Source organism: Gobio gobio (assembly GCF_949357685.1).
Source record: "Gobio gobio genome assembly, chromosome: 21".
Lineage (NCBI taxonomy): Eukaryota > Metazoa > Chordata > Actinopteri > Cypriniformes > Gobionidae > Gobio > Gobio gobio.
Genome location: NC_137117.1, coordinates 39,329,686 through 39,352,343, shown reverse-complemented (window position 1 = coordinate 39,352,343; position 22,658 = coordinate 39,329,686). Strand labels below are relative to the sequence as shown.

At 41.8% G+C, this 22,658-nt stretch overlaps 1 protein-coding gene across 1 annotated transcript in view; it reads left to right on the top strand.

The window, feature by feature from the left end:
• Positions 1–3,234: 3,234 nt before the first annotated feature.
• Positions 3,235–22,658, top strand: part of LOC307117844 (interferon-induced very large GTPase 1) — a 53,446-nt gene continuing 34,022 nt past the window's right edge. Inside the window, exons 1-2 of the mRNA XM_079803013.1 lie at positions 3,235–3,269; positions 4,767–5,113. The gene's annotated coding sequence lies outside the window, so the exon portion shown is untranslated. The remainder of the gene's footprint in view (positions 3,270–4,766; positions 5,114–22,658) is intronic.

Genomic DNA, 22,658 nt, shown 5'->3' with positions numbered 1-22,658 from the left:
AGTACCGGCGACGACGTCAGGGCTGTCTTGACCCGGGCGAAAGCCTCCTCGAGGGCTGGGGTCCAGCAGACTTTCTCCGGCTGCCCCTTCCTGGTCAGGTCTGTCAGGGGGGCGGCTAGAAAGGAGAAGTTGGGGATAAAACATCGGTAGTACCCTGCCAACCCCAAAAAGGCCCGTACCTGGGTCTTCGTCTGCGGTCTTGGGGCGGAGTGGATGGCCTCGACTTTCTTCTCCTGGGGCTGGATGAGGCCCCTTCCGACTCGGAAACCCAGGTACTTGGCCTCGGAGAGGGCGAGGTGACACTTGCGGGGGTTGGCAGTGAGTCCAGCCCGCCGGAGCTCCGAAAGCACCCTCCGCAGACGTTCCAGGTGGTCTCCCCATGCCTCGGAATGGATGACGACATCATCAATGTAGGCCGCCGCGTAGGCCTGGTGGGGCCTTAGGATGATGTCCATCATCCGCTGGAAGGTCGCTGGGGCCCCGTGGAGGCCGAAGGGAAGGGTCCGGTACTGCCAGTGGCCACTGGGGGTTGAGAAAGCAGTCTTGGGTTTAGCGGATTCAGAGAGCGGTACCTGCCAATAGCCTTTGGTGAGGTCCAAGGTGCTGATGTACCGGGCCCTTCCCAGCCGATCCAGGAGCTCATCGACCCGAGGCATGGGGTACCCGTCGAATTCGGAGACTTCGTTCAGGCGTCGGAAGTCGTTGCAAAAGCGGAGGGTGCCATCCGGCTTTGGGACCATCACGATGGGGCTGGACCACGGGCTCCGGGATGGTTCGATTACCCCCAACTTCAGCATTTGTTGGATCTCTTCCTCAAGAGGCTGCCGACGAGCCTCCGGGACACGGTAGGGCCGTTGCCGGACGATGACTCCTGGCGGTGTTCGGACGTCGTGCTGTACCACGTTGGTCTGCCCGGGCTGGGTCGAGAACACATCCTGGAACTGACTGACCAGGTGCTGCAGCTCCGCCTTCTGGGCAGCCGAAAGATGGGGGTTGACGTCTACAACCACGGGGTCGGTGATACTCAAGGCCGCTACTTGGTCCCGGGTCCTCACCCACTTCTTCAGGAGGTTAATGTGGTAGAGTTGCTCTGCCTGCCGTCATCCCGGCTGCCGCAGACGATATGTGACTGGCCCAATCCTCTCGATCACGGTGTAGGGTCCTTTCCAGGTGGCCAGGAACTTACAGGCAGAGCTGGGGACCAGGACCATGACGCGGTCTCCCGGCTGGAACTCCCGTGGTTGGGCTGCCCGGTCGTACCGGCGTTGCTGCGCCTGTTGAGCCTTGCTGAGGTGTTCCCGGACTAATGGCATCACCCGGTCGATCCGTTCCCTCATCTGGCGGACGTGCTCGATGAGGGTGCGATGAGGGGCAGGCTGCTGCTCCCAAGCTTCTCGGGCGATGTCCAGGAGCCCTCGTGGTTGGCGGCCGAAGAGAAGCTCAAAGGGGGTGAAGCCAGTTGAGGCCTGGGGTACTTCGCGGATCCCGAAGAGCACATAAGGAATCATGAGGTTCCAATCCCGCTTATCCTCCGCCGCCACACGTCTCAGCATCTGCTTGAGGGTCTGGTTGAACCTTTCGACCAGCCCGTCCGTCTGTGGGTGGTAGACCGTGGTCCTCAACTGCTTCACCCGCAGCAGCCTGCAGAGATCCGCCATTAGCCGGGACATGAACGGGGTACCCTGGTCAGTCAGTATCTCCGCTGGTATGCCAACCCGGCTGGCCAGCAGGAACAGCTCCTGGGCGATGTTCTTCGCGGTGGCCTTGCGGAGGGGAATCGCTTCGGGGTACCGGGTGGCATAGTCGACGATGACCAGGATGTGTTCGTGGCCACGGGCAGACTTTGGCAACGGCCCCACTATGTCCATCCCAATCCGCTCGAAGGGCACCTCGATGATGGGCAGCGGAATGAGTGGGCTGGGGGGAGGAGTCCTGGGCGACGTCACTTGGCAGGTCGGACAGGCCTGGCAGAACCTCTTCACCTCGGCCTCCAGTCCCGGCCAGTGGAACCGGTCGCGGATACGCTGCGTGGTGTTAGCTGCCCCGAGGTGACCTGCCATCGGATGGGAGTGCGCCAACTCCAGGATGGTTTCGGTCTTGGTCCGAGGAACAACTAGCAATTTTTTCTCCTCCCCCCTATAACAAGCATTTTAGGGGGCCCTTGGCTTTCGGGGGCCCCAGGCGGTCGCCTACCTTTGCCAAATAGTAAGTCCGCCCCTGCCATACAGAGTGCAAAACTTCTCAAGTCAGCCTCTTTGAAAGGGTACAGAGGCTGCACGTCAAGCACAACTTCAGAACCATACCAATCTCAACATCTGTTGCTGCAACAACTAATTATGCTTCCTTAAGGCCCTTTCACACCAGACGCTTAACAAAAAAGCGAAGCAGAAAAACGAATATTTTGTGTGTGAATAGTTTGCGTCAAAACCATTCACATCAACCGCGACGCGAGTTTGCGACGTCTGTGACGTTTCAGAACTCCAACAGCTGAGAAAACACGGACACTTGTGTGCACCTGTAACTACAACTACAGCTGTAATCTTGTGAGAAATGCCATACCTGGCAAAGGTTAATGTTGATTGAATAGCTCATGACATCAACTGGACATTTCATGACGTTTGTTTCCGTGTATGTGATTGGTTTAAGCCTTTTCTGTCGCTGCTAGTGTTTAGTCGAAACGAAAAAAATAAACGTTTTTTTCGCCGCAGCACATTCGCTTTCAGTGTGGAAGAACTCATTACATAAACAGCTGATCAAAAAATAAAACCATAGCGCAAATTATTTGTGCGTCAAAATCGCGTTCAGTGTGAAAGGACCATATGACTAGCCACCCGCACCTGAAACTCATTGCTGGCCAGTCTCCACCCACATTAGGAACATGCGATGGCGTGCAGTGTTTATTTTTATTTTTTATGGTGTTTCAGTGTTTCTCACTGCTTTGTCCTCTTTCTTGTGTAATAATGACAAACAGGCTGTGCCAATGAACACTGGAAAATAGCAATGGGGAGGTTGCTGAATTTTTAAATATGCATTTCATATTTCCTACATGATTAAGTAATGTTTCTCATCTAAACAATTTAATCTTGTACAATTTATTTATTGTTTAAGGATGTTCAACCATATAAATAGGCATGACTCATTTTGAAGTTAAGTTAAGTTATGTTTTCACTGGAAACTCCGCCCCCGGGGAATACATGCTTTGCAAGGGAAAGCCCAACCGTCATTTTGTCTCTTGCTGTGGATGAGATCTGGAGTTTCACACTGTGAAGGTAATTAAAATGTATTGAATATTTTCATGTATATGAATTTTTTTTTAAATATGTGCAATTTTTTCCTGTGTGTGTCGACTAACTAGATTCCCGTACGAAAAAGAAGTTTATTCAAGTGTTCTATTAGTATATTTCTTTTAAACTAAAAAATAAGTATACTTTCAATTTACTTTTTCTCAACTTAAAATTGGTGTCCAAAATGAGAAAAAGTAAACCGATTACTTGTAACAAGTTGAAGTAATTTTTTTACTTTGATCCAACGACTCATTTTTTTCAGTGGGCTTAAATAAAACCTAATTCACGCATGCATACATACATGAAACATTTGCATTCACATATACGAAGTAGTCACACATATGTATACTACTGAATGCTCAAACTAATACATATGAAATGCACAAAGACCTACAGTCACTCACTCACGCGCACACACACACACACACACACACACACACACACACACACACACACACACACACACACACACACACACACACACACACACACACACACACACACACACACACAGACACACACACACACACACACACTTTTTGCACATCACACGAGACGTTCAGTCTCTTCTCCATAATCTGTCTGCCCAACAAACTTTCGATTTTGTTAGGAACATGCAATAGCGTGCAGTTCAGGTAAGAATCAGATCAGTCCAAAAAAATTATTTTAAAGCTAAAACACCATATATATTGAAATCCTAACAGCAAGTAGCCTATTCTTTTGCTTTACTGCAGTAAAGATCGGTCGTGGACATGCAAATAATATCACATGTCATTCTTAATGATTTGTGAATTTGGGTGGCGCGGTTCCCCAGGCCGAAATCAGTGTTTTTTCATAGTGACTCTTAATTTTACAATGCGTATAAAGTTGCACACTTAGAAGACTGAAACCAGTGTCATCTCGACCTGCTGGATTTGTGAATCATTTGGCATCAAAGCACTTGTCCATGAACACCTTTCAGGTCAGGAATGTGAAAAATAGGTGTTCTGTCAGTTTCCAATAAACATGCAGTGTTTAATTTTATTTTTTATTTATTTCAGTGTTTCTCACTGCTTTGTCATCTTTCTTGTGTAATAATGACAAAGGCTGTGCCAATGAACACTGGAAAATAGCAATGAGAAATTATGTTTCTCATCTTAACAGTTTAATCTTGTACAATTTATTTATTGTTTAAGGATGTTCAACCATATAAATGGGCATGACTCATGTGAAAGTTAAGTTAAGTTATGTTTTCTCTGGAAACTCCGCCCCCTGGGAATACATGCTTTGCGAGGAAAAGCCCAACCCCTGCAATTGCCATTTTGTCTCTTGCTGTGGATGGGATCTAGAGTTTTACACTGTGAATATTTACATGTATATGAACAATTAAAAAAGTTTCACTGATATTGTTCTGTTCTGTAGTCTGTCAATTTTACTATTGAAAAAGCCAGTACATATGTGTGTGTTTTTGTAAAAGTAACACATAATATGGTTGCTGTTTAGATATCTGGTGTTTCTCCTTTCAAGACGACACACATTATTCATTCTTTTTTGAATGCTGTTTGGTAGTAGTGGTGAGTATTGTTCAATTCTTTTAACTTATATTTTAAGTGGTTGCATTCACATTCAAATTGCATTGCATGTCTCTAATGATTGCTTTGATAGATATGCATCATCATTTGGTGAGCATAGCCCAAGTCATAATTATAAGTCATAAGTCATAATTATACTAATTGTTAATTGTTTTAAAACTAATGCATAATTTTGATATTTTACAGATATCTGATATTTCTCCAGACAAGTGCACATATTGACATCCACTTTACTGTCAATCCAAAAGCTCTATAGTGGTAAGTATTTATGAAAATGTTGTAATATGTTTAGTTGGTCTGTTTAAATCACATTCTTGCTACTTTTAAAATCCCTGTGTGATGATGATGCAAATGCTAAAAAAAAAGTAAGCGTTCTCAAACCCTTTGACAGACCAGGGGACATTAGGATTGTCATTAAAGGCCAGATAATCTTAGTTATTTGGATAACTTTAGTTCCCTTTCAGTCGGTCACATTCGACGTACGGGGTCACTTCTGAGAGCCCCTATCAGCTTCGAGATATAGAGAACGGGCCAATGGTCATTGGTGTGCAAGATTTGCATCTCTTGCTCCGCCCCGCACCGCGGGTATAAACCGGAAGTGGATGCAGCGCACTATTGTCATTCACTTCGGAGCCGAACACGGTGTCGATGAAGGAGACTGTTCTTGCACGTTGTTCATCTTGTCTTTTTCATAAGGGCTTGAGTGTTCAGCGCGCCGTGTGTGGTCTCACGGCCACACTGACTATCTCGCATGCTTGCTGGTAGCTTACAGATGGGATTGCTGGTCCTTGAAAAAAAAAAAATGTGCTCAGACCTAGCGTATCATTTGGGGCTCTAGCAGAGGACAGATGTCAATTGCTGCATTGGAGAGAGGGCGGTTATTTGTTGAAAATGAAGATGATGCTGAGATTCCCACTATAATAGCGCTCATGCTGAATTAGATTCATACTTGACAGCCATGCTTTCCCCGGTGGCTGGGGCGTAGTGCAACGCGTAAATCGCCTTGCCCGCCCCTTGCCTTTTCCCAGATGTGCATTGGAAGGCTTTGGCATTGTGGAAATATTTGGTGCTAAAATATGGAACACCAAAAGAGCCTTAAGCTGTATAAGGTTTTCCTCTCTCTCACTACCCTCATTGGTGGGGTGGCAGTGCCACTGGCAGGCCACCTCCGCCCTTCGCTCTTAGTGCACGAGGGTAGTTCTGAGCCGGGGTTGAGCTGCGCACAGTGACTGATTATATTTAAAGTCACAGCGCTGGCCCTTGGCCAGACGATGTCCACCCTGGTCCAGAAACACCATTGGCAACCCCTCAGCCTACTTGTCGCCATGGGCATACAGTGGGGCAAAAAGTATTTAGTCAGCCACCAATTGTGCTCCCAAAAAGTTCTCCCACTTAAAACGATGAGAGAGGCCTGGAATTTTCATCATAGGTACACTTCAACTATTAGACAGAATGAGAAAAAAAATCCAGAAAATCACATTGTCTGATTTTTAAATAATTTATTTGCAAATTATGGTGGAAAATAAGTATTTGGTCACCTACAAAAAAGCTAGATTTCTGGCTCTCACAGACCTGTAACTTCTTTAAGAGGCTCCTCTGTCCTCCACTCGTTACCTGTATTAATGGAACCTGTTTGAACTCGTTATCAGTATAAAAGACACCTGTCCACAACCTCAAACAGTCAGACTCCAAACTCCACTATGGCCAAGACCAAAGAGCTGTCAAAGGACACCAGAAACAAAATTGTAGACTGAATCTGCAATAGGTGAGCAGCTTGGTGTAAAGAAATCAACTGTGGGAGCAATTATTAGAAAATGGAAGACATACAAGACATAATCTCCCTCGATCTGGGGCTCCACGCAAGATCTCACCCCGTGGTGTCAAAATGATCACAAGAACGGTGAGCAAAAATCCCAGAACCACACGGGGGGACCTAGTGAATGTCCTGCAGAGAGCTGGGACCAAAGTAACAAAGGACTCAAATCCTGCAGTGCCAGACGTGTACCCCTGCTTAAGCCAGTACATGTCCGGGCCCGTCTGAAGTTTGCTAGAGAGCATTTGGATGATCCAGAAGAGGATTGGGAGAATGTCATATGGTCAGATGAAACCAAAATATAATTTTTTGGTAAAAACTCAACTTGTCGTGTTTGGAGGAGAAAGAATGCTGAGTTGCATCCAAAGAGCACCATACCTACTGTGAAGCACGGGGGTGGAAACATCATGCTTTGGGGCTGTTTTTTTTTTTTTTTTGCAAAGGGACCATGACGACTGATTCCTGTAAAGGAAAGAATGAATGGGGCCATGTATCCTGAGATTTTGAGTAAAAACCTCCTTCCATCAGCAAAGGCATTGAAGATAAAATGTGGCTGGGTCTTTCAGCATTTCAATGATCCCAAACACACTGCCCGGGCAACGAAGGAGTGGCTTCGTAAGAAGCATTTCAAGGTCCTGGAGTGGCCTAGCCAGTCTCCAGATCTCAACCCCATAGAACATCTTTGGAGGGAGTTGAAAATCCGTGTTGCCCAGCGACAGCCCCAAAACATCACTGCTCTAGAGGAGATCTGCATGGAGGAATGGGCCAAACTACCAGCAACAGTGTGTAAAAACCTTGTGGAGACTTACAGAAAACGTTTGACCTCTGTCATTGCCAACAAAGGGTATATAACAAAGTGTTGAGATTAACTTTTGTTATTGACCAAATACTTATTTTCCACCATCATTTGCCAATAAATTCTTTAAAAATCAGACATTGTCATTCTGTCTCTCATAGTTGAAGTGTACCTATTATGAAAATTACAGGCCTCTCTCATCTTTTTAAGTGGGAGAACTTGCACAATTGGTGGCTGACTAAATACTTTTTTGCCCCACTGTATATCTTTGAGGACTAAAATGGTCATGGGCCTTAAAGGATTAGTTCACTTCAAAATTAAAATGTTCTGATAATTTACTCACCCCAATGCTTACCAAGATGTTCATGTCTTTCTTTCTTCAGTGGAAAAGAATTTAAGTTTTTTGAGGAAAACATTTCAGGATTTTTCTCCATATAATGGACTTCAATGGCAACCAAAATGTTAAAGGTCCAATGCACCTGTACTAATACACTTTTCCCATTAATGGTACTTTAATGGCACGTTACATTGTTTATTACAATTATCCTGACCAGTCCTCAAAAATTACACAAAAAGCTAAAAAAAGTTAAAATGTCAAATAAATTCAGAAACGTTAACTGCATGAAAAGTTAATAATTTCAATTAATGCGTAATGCGAGACCGCCAAATCATTTCATTGCATTTTCCATCAGGAGCAGTTGTGCAGTACATTAAGAGTTGAAGCAGCAGAGAAATGTTACAGATGGTTTTATTCCATCCGAATGCACTGAAACACAAGCAGTTCTGCACATTCACATTCTTCCACCAACAAACGGAACTGTCTGTGTTTTAGTGCATGCACAACAATAAAACTAATGTGATGCCAGTTTATGCATAATTTCTGGTAAAAAGCCAAACATTCTGCAGATGATATTTAATGATATTAGGGCTGTAATCTCCCAGTCGATTAGTCGATTGTTAGTCGATACGTTCTGGCTCGACCAAAATTATGATTGGTCGATTTTTTGCAGCGTTCATTTAATCAGTTTTGCCGTGGTCATTTCATCAGTTTGGCCGCGTTCATTTCATCAGTTTGGCCGCGTTCATTTAATCAGGTGGAAAGCACTAATTGCTAATGGGGGTGTTTTCAGAGCACCCCTGTTTCACAGGTAACAGTCTGTCTTCAGAACACCCCCCTTGTTTTCACTTCTTTTGGATTAGCCCAACCCACTGGAGAAGAGAGACAGATTGAAGTACGCTACTTTGCTGTATAGGCCTATTATTTATTTAATTGTGAGAGTGTTTTCCTAGTCAGTCCTCTTCTACCATGTCAACAAAGACATCGGTAGTGTGGCAGCATTTTTTTTTATAGAAAATGGCAAAAAAGTCGAATGCAAATTTTGCAAGTAATAGTTTGCATATCACAGCTCGACGACATACGTCATATCACCTAAAAACGGTAAGTTAACTTGTCTGCGTTAGGTTGCCCCGTCTGTTTTGAGTTGCCCCCTCCCTTTTATTAATGTGCAAACTGCTCATTTATTTCTAGTATTATTTATTGGATTTGGGCACTTTATTATTGTATTTTTTATTTGGAGCCTAATGCGCGATGAGCTGTGCCCACTGCTTGTATTTGTTTTGAGCCCATGCTTTATTTTTCAGTTATGCACTTTATTTCGTTTTTGCTCTTGATCTGGCTTGTTTAATAAATATTCCTTTTTTATTAAAGTGGACGTGCCTTTTGTGTTTAAGAGTAAAAGCTTTAAGTTAATAGTCTATTCGTGTCTCAGCCGCGACGCTGAGCTGATCCTGTGTTCGAGCTGCACAGAGCGGCTGAAATGAATGATCGTGTCTGTCAGTTATTATAATACATATGACAAAAACAATTGTCTAAATTATGTTGCATATTCCTCAAAAATTCTTGTGATGATATCACTAGTTGACAAGACAACATAGTAACAATTACTATATTTTCGGAAATCACAGGCTATGATATTGCGCAGGTGCACGTGATGCAACGCTGTCAGAGCCGACAGATTCAGACTCATTTCAGTCCAAAATAAAAATGTCTAAAACGATTTAATATACTGCAAATAGCCTACTAGTTTTTAATGTTTATTTATAATTCATTTAGGCAGACAACAAGGCCACCAAGTACTGTGCACAGTGCACAGCTAATTCATTTAACTTTTTTTTTTCCTAACGTCATTTTTAGTCGAAAATTTCAGGACCTCAGTCGACCAAGATTTTCTTTGTTTGATTACAGCCCTAAATGATATATCTGCTGGCTTTATTTCTTCAACACACTTTTATGTTCGATACAGTCCATTTGTGTTAATTCTTAAGCTGTAACTGTTATTTATAAAGATAACTTTATTGTAACCCATTTGAAGCACACTATAATGTCATTAGCACACTTCAAGGTTACTTAGAATTCAATTGCAATGTGTTTCAAAATCACTAAAAGTTTTTATTAGTATAATATTAAAATGTATGTTCAACACTCTTACCGTGTAATTGAATTGCAGTTGTAATGTCACCAAAATACATTTGAAATTTATGCTGAGTGAATTTTGCATTTCAAAACTTAAATATATTGAATATATACAAGAGTATATATATATACTGTAAATTGTACTTACGTATACTTGGAATAGTTCCACTTTAGAACAAACAAGTTCATATTTAATACAACTTTAGTTGAACTTTAGCACTGCTTTTTTACAACTAAAATGCATTTAGTACAACATTAGTTGTTCAAATTTTATTTTGACTTTAAGTATACCAATTTATAGTGTGTCACAAATACTTTTTGTTATACTAAAGTACATAGAAATAAAATGTGCTCCAAAGGCCCAATCCCATTTTGTGATGTTTGTACGTATTGTAATAAAATAAAGAAACAAACACAGGCACGAGTGTATAGTCTCTTCCTTTAACCTCTTTCTTCTCCTCTTCCTTCTCCTCTACTGCCATCTAGTGACTACACAATACTTCTGCAGACACAACATTTCCCCTTTCTTTGACGCATTTATATTGGGGTATTGTACTAGAACATTACAACATAATACTGTAAAGTACTATTAGTAAAACCATTGGTGTATTACTCCCGAGGACTTCAAATAACATTTTCTTTAATGAGTGCCTTAATAACATTTAAACTTGACCAAGTAAACAACTCAAAACAACAACTGTTGAATTATGGCTATTTCAGCACCTTTACCTCTATTTATTTCCCTAACACAAAGTCCTTCAACCAAGCTGGTTGTTTAGGAACTCTCACACTTCTTATGTTACTCAATTGCTGTTCTTTTACATGAACCTGAGGCTGTAAGCTTGGTTTCACTTCTGGCGTTTTTCTCAAACTTATCAACACCTCTCTGGAACTCCAGAGATGAGACACGTTCCATTTCTTTCCATCCTCCAGCAAGAACATGTTTGGACCAACTCTCTTTCTCACCAAACATGGAGCAGTGTACCTTGTTGAGCCTTTGTGAACCTGCTCTGGTTTCTTAATACGCACCCAGTCCTTTTCCTTGAATTTGGGCACCTTAGCTCCTCTCTTTTTGTCAGTATATTCTTTACATTTCTGCTCTTTACGTGTCACAGTGTCTTTGATCTCTGAATAGGTCTTCGCTTCTGTGCGTGCAGGCAGTACATTCAATTTTGTGCGCATCTTGCGACCACAAAGGAGTTCGAAAGGTGTAGCCCCCGTGGTAGCATGTGGTGTTGCTCGGAAATTATTCAAAAACTGCGTCACAGCCAACTTCCATGGCTTCTTTTCCTGGATTGCAGATTGGATGCATTGTTTCAACACCCTATTAAATCGTTCAACTGCCCCGTTGGCCTGTGGATAATATACACTGGAGTACACATGATGAATGTTACGCTCCTTCAGGAAATCAGCAAAAGCAGCAGATGTTAGTTGTGGACCATTGTCAGACACTAAGCAGTGTGGGTTTCCTTCTCTACTAAAGATGGTGTCCAGAAAGTTTGTTATGACATCTGTTGTCACTTGCGATGCAAAAGCTACATCTGGCCACTTACTATAGTAGTCCACCAGTGTTATGGCATAGCGGCAATCCCACGTAGCAGACTCAAATGGTCCCACAATATCGATGGCTACCTTTTCCCATGGACCATTAGGTAGTTCCACAGGTATGAGAGGTGCAGGCTTGGCTTGGCTGTTTTGTCATTCAGCTGACATGTCAAACATGAGGCAATCAGAGTCTCTACACTTCTGCCCATTTTCGGCCACCAGTAGAGCTCGCGCAGTCTTTGTTTTGTCCGTACAATGCCTTGGTGTCCTTCATGAGCTAAATTCACCAGTCTTGTACGCAGTGATAATGGGACTACTAGGCAGTGATCACCCCGCATAATCAACGGACCTTCCACGGAAAGCTCATGTCTGATGTGAAAGTAAAGCTCTAGTTCTTGTGTCACTGACTTCTTTTTAGGCCAGCCATTCACAATCTGTGCGCGAAGTTGTGCTAGCTGAAGGCAGTTCTCTGATGCAGAAAAGAATTCAGAGACTGACATGGTAAGTAAGTGTGAAACAGTGGCAACCATTTCTGGTTCATCTGTTGAGTCACTGGTCTCAGGTAAGGGGAGCCGAGATAGGCAGTCTGCTGTTGTGTTGTACCTCCCAGGGCGGAATGCCACATCATAGGAATAGCGTAACAGACGGGCTTGACCACCTGGCAATTCGCATGCCAGCTCTCCCTGTTCCTTTGGATGTAAGAAGCGTTGTAAGGGCTTGGTGATCTGTGCGCAGAACGAAATGTCTACCCCAAAGATACGTTCTCCATTTTTCAATGCTCCACACACAAGCCAGTGCTTCCCTTTCCACAGTCGAGTACTTTCTTTCGGCTTGCGAAAGAGTTCGAGAGGCAAATGCCACTATGTGCTCGGTACCATCAGTGCTCAGTTGAGAAAGAACACCCCCCACACCGTAATCAGAAGCATCAGTACTCACGTAAGTTGGCAGTCCGGGATCAAACAGAGCTAGAATGGGGCTCTTTGATAAGAGTGTCTTCAGTGTGACAAAACTTTGTTCAGCTTTATCAGTCCAGAGAAAGTTTGTGTCAGTGGAGGTTCTCAAAACTTCTGGCAGGGGTTCAACCACTGTTGCATAATCTGGTATAAATTTACTATACCAAGATGTGAGGCCCAAGAATGAGCGCAGTGAGGCAGAATCATGGGGCGCAGGCGCGTGCACAACAGCAGCTACGTTATCGGGGTCTGGATGCAATCCCTGTTTAGAAATTGTGTGCCCCAAAAATGTAAGTGTTTGCAGCTTAAATTTACATTTCTGCATATTTAGTTTCAGACCTGCCTTGTTCAGACAGTGAAGTACAGCATTTAAGCGAGTGTCATGGATGTCCTCTGTTGCTCCATAAATGATAAGGTCATCCAGGTAGGCTTGAACACCTGACAATCCATGCAGTATAATCATCATCATTTTCTGGGAAGCAGGCGCGGCTGAAGCCAGTCCGTATGGGACAGGTTTATAACGAAACAGGCCGTCCAGGGTAATAAATACTGTTAAGTCTCGACTTTCCGGGTGCAATGGAACCTGGTGGTATGCTGAGGCTAGGTCTATGGTTGAGAATACTGTCGCCCCACGCAATTCAGCCAACATTTCCTCTATATGGGGCAAGGGGTGACTATCTATCACTATAGCCTTATTAGGCTCCCTTAAATCAATGCACATGCAAATTCCACCTCCTTTTTTCTGTGTCACTACAATTGGGGAGACCCATGGAGATGCATCAACCCGTTCGATTATGTCATGCTCCAACAGATTTTTCAGTTCATCTGAAACTGCTTGCCTCACTGACAATGGCAGTCTTCTCAATTTTTGCTGAACAGGAATGAAACCCTCTTTAACTTTCACTTTGTGTATGAATCCACTTGCGCAGCCTACCGTATGCATCGGAAGTATTTCAGGATTCTCATTCATGATCACAGTATCGCCTTCAATACGGCAGTGAAGAGCTTTCAGCAGATCCATTCCCAGCAAAGGTGAGCCTGACTTTACTATGTAGAATGTGCCCACCGCTGTATTACCATCATGGAAGACATTCGTAGAGAAACAACCCAGCACTGGAATAGTCTCTTTGGAATAGGAAACTAATTTTACTTTCGCTGGATTGAGGGTGCATGAAGTGAAATGTTTACGGTACATGCTTTCGGGTATTATGTGTCACATATTCCCTGTGTGTTTGTTGACACTGAGTTATTTCCTGTCCTGTGCCATGTGTTGTAGTCCTTTGTAGTTTTTCATGTTGTATTAGTTCTCCCAGGTGTTTCCCATTTAGCCACTCCCTTTTGTTACCTCGTTAACCTTGTTTCCCTGTGTATTTATACCCCACTGCTTCAGTTGTTGTTTGTCAGTCGTTGCTCCCGCATGTGCACCTACAAGTGTTCCTGTTGTTTTGCTCCTGTATGTGTTCCTGTCGTTGTGCTCCTGCCTGTTTGCCTTCTTGGACTTTCTTTGTTTATATCTTTAATAAATGCTCAAATCTGCACTTGGATTCTCATCCCTGCCTTCGCGTTACATTATGGATACTGATAAGCCTGTGTCCACAATTAACTCCACTGGCTGACAATGTCCGTCATTGGTTTTAATTTGCACTGAGCAGAGGATTTTGTCTGTCACAGTCTTAGGGTCATTCATGTACAATACAGTGAGCTCTTGTATCTCAATCTCACGTAGCTGTTTCTGTGATGAGCGGCAAACTTTTGCAAAGTGCCCAATTTTTCCACATGAATTGCATACTGCTTTGATCGCTGGACATTAAGGTTTGTTAGCCAGATGGTTGTTGGATCCGCAACGGTAACATGAACGTCGTTGTCTCGCGTTAGCGACTGGTCGCTCTGACGAAGAGGAAGGTGTTACATTTCTGTCCCATTGTTTTACATTCGATTGACTTTGTATGGCTCGTACTTGTGAAGTGTCTGAAAGAATCTCCGAGTTCTTTAATGGAGTCTCCATTTGCGCTGCTATCAAAACAGCTTTGTTCAGAGTGAGGTCCGCTTCTAGCAAAAGTCTATCGCTCTCGCTCCACGAGCTGATCACGTAGCATTTGTTCTTCCATGTCTCCGAAATCACATGCAGCCGAAAGTTCCCGCAAGGCAGCAAGGAACTGGTTAACAGTTTCATCAGTCCGCTGTGTTCTTTGTCTGAATTTGTGTCTCTCTGCGACAACATTAACTGCAGGAACGAAATATTGTTTCAGTGCAGATACGGCTGTAGTATAAGTATTGCCCGTGTCTGGTAAGTTATAAAACAGTCTTTGTCCTTCTGTGCCTAAAGCATGTAGCAGAACAGCTCGCTTTCGTTCCTCCGGCCATGCGTCGCCAGCAGCATCGATCACGAGTAGGTAATTTTCAATTTTTTTTTAGTCAGACTGTAAAAGTAAGTGAAGGCTCACCAGGGCATGGCAGGAATGGAGCCGGTAAAGGAACTGTAATCGACATCCTCGTCGCCAAATGTGATGTTTGTACGTATTGTAATAAAATAAAGAAACAAACACAGGCACGAGTGTATAGTCTCTTCCTTTACCCTCTTTCTTCTCCTCTTCCTTCCCCTCTACTGCCATCTAGTGGCTACACAATACTTCTGCAGACACAACACATTTCTACCCCTTAGTCCTTCTCTTTCCCCTACCCCTTCGTTTTGTGCGTTCATATGAAGGGGTAGGGGTGTCTTGATTCTTTTTTGGCTGGAGTGGTAGGGGTAAGGGGAAAGGCCAGATAGCCCTTCAAACGAAGATTTTTCAGGACCACACTTCGAACGAAGGGGTATGAGGAGTTTCCCTCCACCGACTACTGTGCTGCTAGAATGTGTGTATGTTGCCACTCGGGATCGATCACGTGTGTGTCGCCTGGCTGCCATTTTCTCCGTAGCTTTCTAAACGCACTATTTGAGTGATGTGAACACAAATTAATAATAGTTAAAAATCTATATCTGGTCATCCTTCATAACGCAGTCAATATTTACATAACCAGGGCCGGTTCTGTAAATCTGGGGGCCCTAAGCAGGATAATTTTGGGGCCCTGCCTTGCAGTGAATAATGGAGTATTGCCACCGCAAACCAGCAACTGTATACAATCTAACCCCTACACATTTCATCTGTACCTCTTTTAACATGATTGCCTACAATTATTTTACTGCTTATTAAAGTACACTCACTGAAACAGTAAAATTAAAGATTACAGATTTGCCAAATTTCTACATCTTTATTACAGTCTGAATGCCTTGTAAATTTTAAAACAGCACTAACTGTTTTTGTCCACTAGGTGGCTTAAAACCTTTAGTATTAGTATTAGTATAAGTTATTGTATATATACTACATGTGTTGCTGGAGTCTCGATCTTTGAACTTCTTTTCCCTTTTCCGCACTTTAAAAAAAGGGAGAAGTTGGACCAGTAATTTCACTGCTTCCTTCTAAAGTGATTTAAACATATTCTTCCATTGATGTATCAAAGAGACAAAAAATTCTACAAAAGATTCTAGTTTGAGTTGGTATTTATTTTTTATATATTCCAAAAAAAATACTACTTCAGCGAACAATCATTAGCCAAATGTGTCCATAAAATATATACGTAAATCTAATAAAAACTCTAGGTAACACTTTTTACATTTGACAGTGACATTGTTACACGTTACATGTAGTTACTATAGCAATTACAGTATATTATGCATAATTACATGTAAGTTAACTAACCCTAAACCACACACTAATCCTACCTTAACCCTAACTACATGTAAGTACATGTAGTTACTTAGTATTGCCCGGTATTTAAATGTATAATTACACTGTTACACGGACACCTAAAAATAAAGTGTAACCAAACTCTAATACCCTTTTCACACATTTAGTATACATTCAAACCCCAAAACAGTAAACAACAAAACAATTAACAGGGTTTAAAATGCGATGAATGATAAATAAATTAATCAAATAAATAAGCAAATAATATAAATAAGAAAAAAAGGGAAGAAAATAAGTCTAAGACCCTAAAAAACCCCCACAAACTTTCACTTCACCCCTTCTCCTTTTTATTCCCTGTTCCTTCTTCTGACTTTTTCTCAGAATTTGTGTCTTCTTGCTTTTTGAGATGCAAAGTCCTCTATAATGTCATCATAGAACATCTTGCTTCCAACCTGGTGGTTGACACTGATGATTGACAGACCACTGAGGCGTTCTTGTGCCATGGAGGACCTTAAGTAAGTTTTTATAAGCTTCAGCTGTGAGAAACTCCTTTCTGCAGAGGCTACTGTCACTGGTAGCGTGCAGGCTATTCTCAATGCAACCCAAAGGTTTGGATAAAGCCCAGTCAGCCCTTTTTGGTGGAGAAAATTGAGAAGTTCAAATGCTGTCATTGCCTTTGGTAAGTTTGGAACTGGAAGACTCTGGATTTCTGCGGTCAGTTCTTGCCAGTCAAGGTCAGTCTCCTCCCCGTCAGTCAGTGTGTTGCCAAGTAGCTCACAGTGCTCTCTGAGTGCCTCGTCATCCATGTCAGTGAAACTGACCAAAACACTGAATTTATCTCTTACATTCTTTAGTGACTTGAAGCGATCTTCCAGTGACTGGATGGCAGTGTCAACAACAACATTAAAGAATGTTACATCCATTCTCTTTACTGCATCATTCACAGTCTCATCTGCTGCCTCATAGCTAAACTGCCTTTTTGAGCTTCGAATCCTCTTCTGTGCCAGCACTGCCTCAACATTCATGTTCTCACATGATTCTCTTGCCTTTGACAGGGCATCAGAGAAACCGGTGTCTCTGTAGTTCAACAGAGATTCTTTTGTTTTGTCAATAAGATTGACAGCAACATCAAGCTGCATGTTGGAAGATTGCAGGAGTTTACTGGTAATGTTGATTTTGGATAGGATATCAAACCAGGTCACTGTACAGATTTGAAATCTGAATGATCCTATTTCTTCTGCCAATGACTGGGCCTCAATTCTTGCAACAGCATCATTTGTTTGGTCTCTAACTTCAGTCAAGGCCTCTCTGACTTTGTCAGTTTGGTACCGTAAAGGCTCAATGCTGTTGACTCTACTCTCCCATCTTGTCTCACTCCATGACTTCAGCGTGATTTGGACATGCTTCTTAAGAATGGCCCACCTCTGAGGAGCAGCAGAGAACAAGTTGTAAAGCTTCTGGACTATGCCAAAGAAGCTGATGGCATCTACTGACTGCTTTGCTGAATCTGCAACCATTAGATTGAGGGTGTGTGTTCCATATGGAACATATAGAGCACGAGCATTTCTTTTAAGCAGCCTGGCCTGCACTCCTTTATTTTTCCCCTTCATGTTGGAGCCATTATCATAAGACTGACCCCTGCAATGTTGAAAACAGATGCCCAGCTCCTCCAGCTTGTTCAAAATCAATACAGATAGGCCAAGGCCAGTGGACTCTGGAGCAGGTTGGAAACCCAGAAAGTGCTCTTTAATCTCTGGGGGTGTTGAAGTGGTGACAATTCTGACAACAATCGACATTTGTTCCTGGTGACTGATGTCTGGGGTGCAGTCTAAAATTATAGCAAAATACTTTGACTGCTTTATTTCTGCCACCATAGTGCTAAGTATTTTCCCACTAATACAAGCAATGAGTTCATTTTGGATAATTTTCCCCAAGTAGGTAGTGTGATTTTCACCAGAGCTGATGCATCTGCCGTGGTCATTTAAAACTGGATCATACTTTGCAAGAAGTTCTACCTCTTTCAGAAAATTGCCATTGTTCGGACTGTTGATGGTGTCTGCTGATCCTCTGAGAGCAAGGTTTCTTTCAGCCAATCATTGAATGATGCTGATCAGACGTTTGAGTACCTCTCTCCAGCGATTCTGCTCTGTTTGCAAGAGAGCTATTGCAGTGTGGTCAATTGTTTTTCCTGCTTCAAGTCGACGCTCTAAATCCTTCCATGCTAACAAATTTTTAACATGATCTGGGCTGGTTTCATGGGACTTTAATATTGCACTGATATTGACCCAGTCATTCTGACCCTCTGTGGAAAGCTTTGATGACTTTCTTGAAAACAACTTGCAGCAAAAGCAGTAGACTGCATCACTCTGCTTTGAGTATGTTAACCAGTCACGTTTAACTTTCTCACCATTTGCAAGGTTTTGAAACTTATGATGGTAGTGAAAGCTTCTGTGCAAATGGGACTTGAGGAATTCAAAGTCTCTGTCTACATTCGCAGGACCTCTGTAAACTAAGTCATCCCTTACTTGGTCAGACAGTTTTGATGGCCACTGAGCAGGATCAGTTGGTGGTGGAGCAGGGATCCGAGCACCCGAAGAGGTTGGTTGGCTTAGATCAGCAGTTGCAGTTGGAGCTGTGGGAAGATTAGATGGGAAATGTTTAGCTACTTGTGTACAAAACATTTGAGCTAATAACAGAGGTAGAAACATATTGTGGGAACGAACAAAACTTACCAACTGTATCACTGGAACCAGCAGTAGGGATAAACACCGGTCGGGATGAAGATGTTGTATCACCTTTAGTGTGGCATGATAATGATGGGCCTGACATGAAATAAAAAAAATCAACATCATTGTGATTAGGCCTAGTTGTTTTCTTTGTTTTTAAGTGTGTTAGTATTAATCATTATATCAACATCATACATTAGGTACATTTGTTGCAAACAAATAAATATTAATAATTTAGCATTAACAATATATAGCTAACTTACCAGCAACATTAGCCATAGTGGTATGCGGCTCGCTATGCTCTACTGAAGCAGCAGTAGAGTCACCTCCTCCAGCTGTTGAGATTATAATATCATCATAAATACAGTATGGAGAGTAGATAAAACACATTAATTTTAAATTAATATTAAAGAGCACCTATCATGGCATTTAAAATGTTCCAAATATTGTTTTAGAAGTCCCCAACAACAGTTTTGCATGCATGCAATGACAAAAAAGACTTTAGTTTTCTTATAATATGCATTTATTTTTACCTGTTTTGACAGCGATTCTCAAATGATTCCTTTAGTGATTCACTTTTCAAAACCCCGCCTTTACGTGACGCTAATCTGCGGTGATTGGTCAGATGACCCAGTCAGTTGTGATTGGTATAGTCTGTGCAGATATTTTCGGAAACGGAACGCCCATCAAAGTCTTATAATGACAGTAATTTGTTAATATGTGTCAGGAGTTATGAATATGAAAACCGCGTCGGTACTGTTTGATTGTAATATGAGCCTCAGCTGATCTCATTCATAAAAAAACTCCTCACGAAGACTCGCGACAAATCAACATCCCTCAGGGCTTTTAGTCCAAAAGTGTGCAGATGAGGAGACATATTGATAGATTCTCATATGTCTGTGTCAAATTTCTAAACAGAGGAGTATTTTTTATTCAATACTTCCTCAAAATGGGCAGAAATAGCCTAATCATGAGCGATTGAGTCTCTTATGTGTTGTTTTCAATTCATACTGGCAGCCGGAGGGCGCTCTGTGCACATGTAATCCATATATGGTACAGACAGACGAAGAAGATACCATGTGCCATAATAAAAGTCCATAATAAAAGCTTCCTGAGATCGCGAAACATACATTTGACGACTAATAATAAACACTCAATCGCGACGATGTATGGTTTGTCTTCAAGCCACTTAGTCTTCAAATGCTCATCCTTGGGCAGATGAAAAAAGTTTGCTTTTGAGTCGCACTTCAGAACACAGCGTCTCGTCGCCATGATGTTTTCTAGTTTTCACTGGCGTCTTGGAGCGCAATAAGTGGGCGTATCGTATTCAAATAACTTGACAAGTTGACGTCATCTAGTCAGAGAAAAAGCTTCGGTCTTCTAACGATTCTTAAAAATGACTCCGAGTCGACTCTTACTTTTGAAAGAAAATAACTATATATACGGTGCACTGTCATATTTCAAGCTATCACAGGATGTTTTTGTTCACTTAGATCTATGTTACACACTACATGAAAGGTAAATTTCAAAATTCCATGATAGGTGCTCTTTAAAGTACAATAAGACAGCATAGTGAATTATGATTATAAAACACATTTTTTTTTATTGGCAAGAAGAAAATAAGCTATGTTGAAGTTGCGCACAAAACTATTCAAAAGAAAGGCAGTGGGAAATATTTACTTGTGTCATCTCTGGTGTCAGCCTCCTGAAATGTTTCTCCACGACCACCAAAATATTTAAGAATGGCTCCTCCTGAGAAAGTGACATTTTGTTTTTTACAATTAGTGTGAGCAGAAAACAATGTTAAGGGTCAATTAAAAGAAATCCAATGTTAAATTATATTATTTAATTAATGGTTGATTAACTCTTGCATACTGTTCATATTTTAAACCTTCACTGCACGGAGAGACATTTTTTTTCACCTTTTTTGAATACATACAGTAATACATTCTTTACTAAAATTCACCACAAATCCATTTTGCTTTTAGGTGTCTTGTATCGATCATCATTCAATAATGTTTCAGAGATGACACAGTGTTTTCTTTAGGTTTAAATGGTCTAGGCGATTTAGCTTAACAATACATACAATATTTCATAATAGTATATAGATTAATATTTATTAATAATCTTTAATTGCCTATTCAATTAAGACCATAAGAAAAAGCTTGTATTTTAACAGCTTTATTTTAAACTTCATTTTGATTTTGACTATCAAATGATTGCTCTTTCTCTTCCTTTTTACTTTCTCTCTCTCTCTCTCTCTCTCTCTCTAATGTTCAATAATTAAACTATTTTTATTGTAATAAGTGTCTATTGAGACAAAGATTTTTCATTTTTTTCTTTCCCAGAACTAGTGTAGGTCATGTAACGTTAACTGTTAAAAAGAAAATACATTCATAGGAGGTTGGTCTGTCTCTACGTGGTCTGTAGCCCAGAGCTGGACGACGGCTGGACCATAGCGCAAGCAATGTTGATTCAGCATGACGGACAGCTAACGTCAGCTGCACCAAGTTCCAACTACCAACTTTTTTCATCAGTTACTCTATTAATGACTAAACATCAACTTGCAAATTAAATAAGTAAAGATAAAGTAATAATAACTAACAGTTATAACGTTATTAAGGACGTGGCCATTAATATTAGGCCTGATTCACCTGGCGTAACATTACCACGCCCTAACTTAAATTACGTTATTAAAAATTAACTTACCTTGCACTTGTCTCTTTGCACTTGTCTCTTCTCATCGTCAGCCTTCTTCTTTTTCCGTTTCTCTGCACCCGATGGATAGATTCTTTTCATTTTTAATTCAAATTTCCAAGTTCAGGGAAGACAGACAACGATTTTACATGGTGAGTCGGTGATGGTTGGTTGACTGTTCAACTACAGCGACGCCGGCGAGTACAATCTGTAGTTAGGGGGTGGAGGTACTCTAGTGGCGGCGGGGCTCTAAGCAGCCGCTTAGTTCGCTTATAGGGAGAGCCGGCTCTGTACATAACGTATTATAATAATAATAATCAATTTTATTTATATTGCACTTTACATTTAAAACAATCTCAAAGTGCTACAGGGTCAAGAGTTAAAATTAAGTTTAAGAAAATTAAAAGTAAAATTATACATGTCAGTTGTATGCTTTTTTAAAGAGATGTGTTTTTTAAAGATCGTCTGTAAACTCTTGCGTTACCAAGGCAACGACTGACTTGCATAAAACATATGAACATTATCGCAGCCCGGAATGGAACGGTTAATAAACTAAGAGAACAGTTTGGCCCGATGGAAAAGCGACTTCACTAGTCTTGTATGTTCTGTATCGTCTTAGGAAACTCGAAGGCTCACACGTTTTTTAAATGAAAACGAGCACCGTTTTATTAAGTCCAAATACAGCGCAAAACAACCTTGGAAGTGAGTAATCTGTTAAACGTGCTCACGCCTGATTTCTGTTAGATATGTGCACTTCATTGCTGTTTATACTGGTTAAATATTACAGGACACTAATAAAAGAAACGGGGTATGATGACGTGTGATGGTGTAGTAGTGGTGTCCAATTTCTTAGGGGAATATTTTCACCCCTAAGCCTTGCCACTCTCTTTCAAGGGACAAGGGGAACGGGTAGGGGTAGGGGAAGGCGAAGGGGTATAAAATAGAATTGAGATTGGGCCTAAGTATACTATTTTTTCACTAGAGTTATCCCCTATGAACTTTGGTGTTTTATGAAAGAAAGAATATAATTTGCTGAAAGGGAGGTGGGGGAGGTGTTGACAAATTGTTCTTT